At 50.3% G+C, this 7,053-nt stretch overlaps 1 long non-coding RNA gene across 1 annotated transcript in view; it reads left to right on the forward strand.

The window, feature by feature from the left end:
- Positions 1–4,690: 4,690 nt before the first annotated feature.
- LOC111816590 overlaps positions 4,691–7,053 on the forward strand; it is a 17,514-nt gene continuing 15,151 nt past the window's right edge. The window contains exon 1 of the long non-coding RNA XR_002820948.1: positions 4,691–7,050. This is a non-coding gene — a long non-coding RNA (uncharacterized LOC111816590). The remainder of the gene's footprint in view (positions 7,051–7,053) is intronic.

Below are 7,053 nucleotides of genomic sequence, written 5' to 3' on the forward strand. Positions count from 1 at the left end.
GGTCTACAGGGTGTTCATGGTCTCAATACTAGATCTGACTCGTAGTGATCTGCCTGTTTACAGCCTCCCAAGAGCTGGGATTACAGAAGTGCACCACCATGCCCAGTCTCAATCGCCATCGCAGCGCACCCCAGTGGGGGTGAGGCCAGCACAACAGGCCCTGGGATCGAACTCCCTGCCCCTGCGCCTGCTTGCAGGCGCTTTAATCCACTGAGCTATTTGGCTAGTCCCCAATACTGACAAATTTCTTGAAAAAGCATCTCACTTCTTTACTTATACTTTGCTTTCTAATGTTCGTATCAACCTCCTTTCCAAGTGTGGATGGTCCTAAAAGAACTGTCTTTTCATTTTTCTGTTCCCTACAGTCTCCAGTTAGGACTCAGTAGTGTTTGCTGGCCTGACATTAACCTGAAGGACAACATTTATGACAGACTTCTAAACAATATAGAGATGGAGTAAAATGAACATTCAAGTTTTGAATATTGGTCCTGTAGGAAAAAAGATTTAATTAGAGAGAGATGAAAAATTGAGTAGAAGTCTTAAAGGATAGCTCAGGCCTGATTTTGATTTTTAGCTTGGAAACTGGGACCTTCTTGAAGCAGAACTGCTGACCGCGGGCCACCGGATGGCTGCTCTGGCCCAGAAGGAGCGCAGTCACGGGATGGGGGTGCCGGCGCAGACCTGGGGAAGAGCGGATGGGACAGGCAGTCGCAGGGTGCAGCTCAGTGGCAGAGCACTTGTTTAGGAGGCCCGAGGCCCTGCGTTCCAGCTCCAGCGCTGCGGGGGTGTGGCTGGGGTTTTAGTGGGGGCCATAAGAGGAAGCAGGGGGATCTCTTGAGCTTTCAGTGTTCTTAGTTGGCTCAGAGCGACTAGTAGGCTGGCGTGGAGAGCAGTGGGCTGAGGCAGGCTTGTCGTTCTGGCCAAGACTCAGCAACCGCTCTACTTCTTATCAAAGAAAACATGATCTTCTTAGCCTGGGGAGCTCCCTAAAATTCATACACTGAAGGTTTTTTTTTTTTTTTTTTTTCTACTGGGGTTGAACCCAGGGCCTTCACGCCAAGCAACAGGGTCTCAGTAATTCACTAAGTTGCCCAGGCAGGGTTGGAATTTGCGATCCTCCTGCCTCAGCCTCCCAGGGTGCTGGGATGGGTGATAGGCATGTGCCACCGAGAGGTTACTTTGAGTCTTAATCCACAGTGTCATGTGATCTGAATGTGGTGCCTTTAGGAAGTAATTAGCCAGGAAGCTGGAGCCCCTACGAGTAGGACTGGTGCCCTAACGAGACGCAAGAACTTGTCTCTCTTTCCCTCTGTCACAAATAAAGCAAGAGAGTGTGCAAGGCAGAAATAGCACGCTGACCAGGAACCTATGTGCCAGGGACCTCCCAGCCTCCAGAACAGTAAGAAATAAATGTTTACTATTTAAACTACTCAGGCTATGGTATTTTGTTACAGCAACCTGAAGGGACTAAGAGAGCCTAGAACTCAACTTTATTTTAGCTGGTCCACAACTTTGTCTTCCTTCTGGCTTACAATTCAATACTTTCACCAGAGTACAGACTTTTCCTAAACTGACTGCTTCCTGGTTGTTCCTCTTACAGTACCCAGCCACCACCAGCCTCTTATTTCTGCCTGGCAGATCAGATGTGTCCTTTTGGGACCAGTGACCATTCAGAGGCGGCCCTTCCTGTTCATTCCATTTGGGAGTGGCCCAACACCCCTGCTGCATCCCATCTCAGCATTCAGGACTGAATTTCACAGCACATCTCGTGGGTCCCCCTCAAAACAATGTCTGCCCTTGATCTTGGGCCCTACATTCCCATGATCCTCTTCCTACCGCTCATGCTGTGCTTTCCAACACTTTCCATGAGCTGGGCCTCAAGGATCTACTCTGTAGCTTCTTTTCTCATTCTTCTTAGCGGAGGCTTGTTACCATCAAATTCACTCACTTCTGACCTGAGTTTCAGGCCTCACTTACCATCTCCTGGAATCTCTATGGCAACCCACTAAGAGCATCTTCTCCCTCAGGGGACAGGACTACCAGTTCTACAAGCCAGCAAAAACCTCAGAGCCCTCCTTGAAAACTGCTCTGCAGCACTCCCACTCTAAAGGAAGGCTTTCCCATCTCTGAGGCTACTCCTGCCACATCCTTGGCCTGGACCATTATAACAGCTGTCTTGAGTTTCCCTACATGCTCCTGCTCCTTTGGGTCTGGTATCCACACACACTGCATCCAGATAATTAATGTGCAAATCTTGCCCCGATGGTTTTTCAGATTCATTACGTCTCACCACAGGGCTTTTGCACATGTAGCTGCTATTGAGAGTGAACTTTCTAACTACTTTGTCTACCTAGTGTCTCCTCATCCTCTGGATCTTAGCTCAGGGTGGTAGTTAACTGTGTCAATTTGACTAAGAAATGCCCAACTCAGTGGGATCAGCATAGCTCTAGATGTGGCCAAAGGGATTTACTGAAGACTGGGTATGGGTGACAGCAACCAAAAGGCTCACAGGCTTGCTGCCTGCATGGACTAAAAGGGAAACAAAGAAGGCTTGCTCCCATTCGGGAGGAGCTTGTCTTTACTGTCACCTTGGAGTCGTTTCCTGGCTTCTGGTGTAGCCTCTTCAGCCTTTAGCACAGACCCTTGTCTCCTGAGGCCGATTCACACAGGCCTCCACCGAGCTCTAGGCCTCTAACTGGATCCCTTGATCTCCAGCGCACTCCAGTCAGCCCCTTCACACTCACACCTGACTTGGGAATTCTCGTGCATTTGTATGTCTTGCAGCGAGTCTGCCTCTAGGAAGCCCTGTTACACTGAGCCACCCGTACCAAGGGTGCTTTTCCGACTCCTTTCCACGCTGCCAGTGTGCTGCCTCAACCCTTAGTGCTTGTTACTGCGATTCCTGATCATGCTGCTGTTTCTCAGGAGTCCGTGAGCTCCGTCCGGGCACAACCATGTCCACTTGCTCTTGCTGTGCTCCCAGTGCCTGATACAGTAGACAACTGACAGCCTGTGAATGAAGTTTCCGAGGACAGGGAACACAAAGGCTTTGTCTTTGAAAGTTCAGTGCCCGCACCGTGGCTGGATGCACGCTGTATGTGAAGCAGCTGCGAATGTGCTGTACTAGAGGAGGTATTCGCTCACTCCAAAGTAATGCTCAGAGGTCTGCCCCGTGTCAGTTACGTGATGGAGACGGAGGGTGGACAAGTGGGGCTCAAGCCGTCTTTTTTTTTTTTGGTGGAACCTGGGATTGAACTTAGGCCCTTGGGCTTGCCAGGGAAGCGCTTATTCTACTGAGCCATCTCCCCGGCCCCGAGCCCAGTCTTTTAACTCACAGCGGGGTCCAGTGTGCTTTCACTCTGTGCCTTTCTGCCACCTGCCCATCTCCACTTTCTTCCTTTGCACCTTAGAAGCCCTGACCCCTGCCATAGACCCTAACTGCCCAAGTCTTTCGAAGGGGCCATTAGCCTTGTTCTAGTGGCTCATCAGGACACTGCTGGCCCGAATGACCAGCTAGCTAGGCTAACTTCCGGGAACAGGGGCCTACTCACAGGACCCCAGGAAGCCCCTGGGGCACCTGATCAGAGCCAAGTGCTGCTGGGGGTAGGGGCCAGGGCTGCAGCACACCTGCAAGGGCAGAGAGGTTCTTCCTGGTAGCTCTACTGGCCCAGGGCAGGTTCAGGTGGGGGAGGGACACAGCCAGTGTCAGTGCCATCTTATGGGAGAGCAAGGCCTAGGACAGTCCTGCTGTGTGGCTTTCTGGGCTCCTTAGCTTCACAGTGCAGATCTAGAACAACCCACAGGGCCACTGCAACCAAAAACTGTCCACTGCAGCAGCAGTGCTCCAGAGCGGGCAGGGCCACTGTGGCACTGCTACCGGATGCGGGGAAGCCACAGGCCAGAGTCTACACTGCTGCCCTCCTCACAGGCTCTAGCTTCCGGTTACTCACCTTTCTGGCCCACCTTGAGGGGCCACCTTGGCCAAACAGGGACTCCTGTGGACCAGCTCCAGCCCTTACCCGTCTGAGTGAGCCTAGGGGTCTCCTTGTCTGCAAGAAGCCTGCCTTGCTTCGGAAAGATCACTCTGCAAACCAGCCCCATCCTTAGTGCCTCTGCAAATCCTGTGATAACTGCTGTTCTTGAGCCGAGTTAGTCACATGTAATTTTTAAAAATTTGGTACAGGGCCTTGCTATGCAGCTCAGGCTTAAAGTGATCTTCCTGTCTCCCAGCCTCCCCAGCACTGGGATTATAGGCACAGGCCACCACCTCTGGTTTCAGTGGACACCTCAGTGAAGGGCTGGCACAGCATGCAGTACCAGGGATTGAATCCAGGTCCTTGAGCTTGGCAGGCAGGCACTTAGATTGTGGAGCTATCTCCCCAGCCCCATGTCACATATAATTTTAAGGCAGCAGGTTACATTTGTATCTTCAGGATAAGGAGGGAATAGCCAGATTTTATAGACTTGACTTTCTGGATAAATCAGCTGTGACCACTTTGGCAGTGTTGGAGCAGTCTCATAGGGCCATGCACAAAGGCAGTACAGAGGGTATTCCAGTAAATGTCCCCAAGGCACAGAGCTAAGTGGATTCCAGTAATCTTAGGACACACCAGCAGGCTTTTCTCTGGAGCCCAGACCTCAGGGCCACTGTGACCCATTATCACTGTTATCCCCCATTGACAGCCTGAAATATTTATTTGAAAAATTGAAAACACAGATGCAATGTATTATACAAAGAGGTCTTAATATCATAACAAAAGTATCATTGGAAGGAGACAAAAGTCAGTGGCTACCTGCCCTTGGGAAGGCAGACACTTAGTGAAAAATGCAATTTATTTGTAGGGACTATTCTAATGGAGAATTGGGGAAAGAGGTTAAAAACAGAAAAACCAACCCAATCCCATCCCTGCAAACCTAAATGTGAATTTGTTATAGGTTTGAGACGTTTGTGTTATGACCTAGATTTAACCAAACCCCCTCGGTTTGTCCCTATGAGTGGTAACCAGCTTAATTCAGGGCCTTCAAACCTGAGGTAGTTGAGGGTCAGCTGAAACACGTGTTTGGGAAGATCTCCTGGGTTTGGGTTTACCAGCATCTAACCAATCCTACCTTGTTGCTTTGGTGCCTGGGCACGGCAGGCAGTGACACCATTGAGAGCTACTGGTCCTATATTTGGTCTGGACCTGGGAGACAAGGAACTGAGCAGTAAACAGCTTTGCTGTGTTGATGGCTGGCAGGCTCCATGGTGGTGGTTTCCTAGGCTACAGGCAGTGCGGTTGCTGGAGGACCCAAGATGGCAGAGAGAAGGCAAAGCCTCTCTGGCCGAAAGGCTTTCCTTGGCAGGAAGGATTTCCAGAAAGGCATGGAAAGTAGCAAGACACTTGCCAGCTATTAAAGACCAGGGTAAAATGAAGCCAGCAGATACCTCTGGACTGGAAAGGTGACCAAGAAGTATGGACTTCCCAGAGGCCAGCTTAGAATCAGCTCTTCTTGAGCAAGAGGCCAAAGCACACTAAAGGGACTGAAATGACATGTCCTTGTGATTCTTGTGACACCTGGCCTAAACCTTGGCATCTGACTTGGTAGCTGAAAGAATTCCAAGACAGGATGCTCTGGACAGCGTGGCTCTTCCAGGCACTGGGCTGAGGACACACAGTCATGTGGGATCCCAGGGACACCATGGTGGGCCACAGAATCAGCAAGTAATGTAAATTAGTCTAAACTCTGTGCTTAGACATAAAATAACCCCACCAAGGAAGGTCTCTTCCTCTATCTTTTTCTTACAACACACACAAGTATCTTTGCTCCGCAGGCATTAGAGCACTGTGTCACAGCATACTAGAGCCTCTTTAGTCCTAAACCAGGATTTGGTTGCCATCCCGATTAGGCCCCATCTAGACCCACCCACTAGACTTCAGTCACTAAGGAGGCCCAATGACTCATTTAAAAGCTTTAAGACATGATTTCTATTTTCATTTAAGATATTTCACCCCAACTCTAACACATCTTTTTTTTTTTTTTTTTGGTAGATGAGCCAAGGAGAATTAAGTGGAATAATCTGTAATCTGAGCTGTTTGTGTGACACGGAGTTAGCCTGTGCTCTGTGCCTTTTGGATTATTTTATTACTCAAGCTGAGCCTTAGAGAGACTTAAACATGACTGTGGCTTCTCAGAGGGAGTGTTACTGAGAGAATCCTAATACGCTCCATTTCCACCATACAACAAGTCTGAGTGTTTTTGGGAAAAGGTGACCCACGCTGACAATACACTCACTGGCTTACGTGACAGATGGGCCAGGGATGCCACACACCCATCCACCTAAACCTTGAAATGGAGAGTCACTGAGCATAGAGACAGGGCCAGTTTCTATGGTGGATCCCCTTGAGCCCAGCATGGAGGTCCCACGTCCTAAAACACTCAGTTTCTGGGAGACAGTGTTTAAGTGTCTCACTTAGAAAACACATGGACTGGGAGGGTGAAGAGGAGGCTGATTCACAGTGATTGAGCAAGTCTCACAACCAGTCATGTAGCAAAACTCAGCCACACTGTGAAGGGCCCAGGTCCAAGAAGTGCTCGCCTGCTACCCGTGAGCTGCTACAGGTAAAGAAGGAAGACGCTGCTTTTCCAAGATCAGAAGGTCACTTGATGTTGGGGTCCATCTGAGAGTGGGAAAGCGCTGCCGGACTCCCTGTCTCCAGGCAGCTGTGCTCTGCTCTTGTCCTGTCTGCAGGGCACCAAGAGCCAGGAATGCATGGCTGGAACCAGTCAGAACCAGTGGCCCCATTTCATGCTGGCCCTGCCCCAAATGCCCTAGGGAACCTCGCTTTCGGGATCAAAGCCTGGCACTGCCCAGGGACAGCACCTTGGTCTTATTCAGGATCCCTGATGACTGACATTAGAGGGCAGCCGTGCCAGGCTCGTCGCAGTCGCCTGCAGTCCTGATCGCTCCAAGCATCTCTGTGCTGGCCGTTGCTGCTTAAAGGTTAGTAATAAATACGAAAGGGCCCACACCACACACAGGGCCCCTTCCTGATGGGAATGAGAGGGCCTGTG

Source organism: Octodon degus, unplaced genomic scaffold (assembly GCF_000260255.1).
Source record: "Octodon degus isolate 3935 unplaced genomic scaffold, OctDeg1.0 scaffold00035, whole genome shotgun sequence".
NCBI classification, from domain to species: domain Eukaryota; kingdom Metazoa; phylum Chordata; class Mammalia; order Rodentia; family Octodontidae; genus Octodon; species Octodon degus.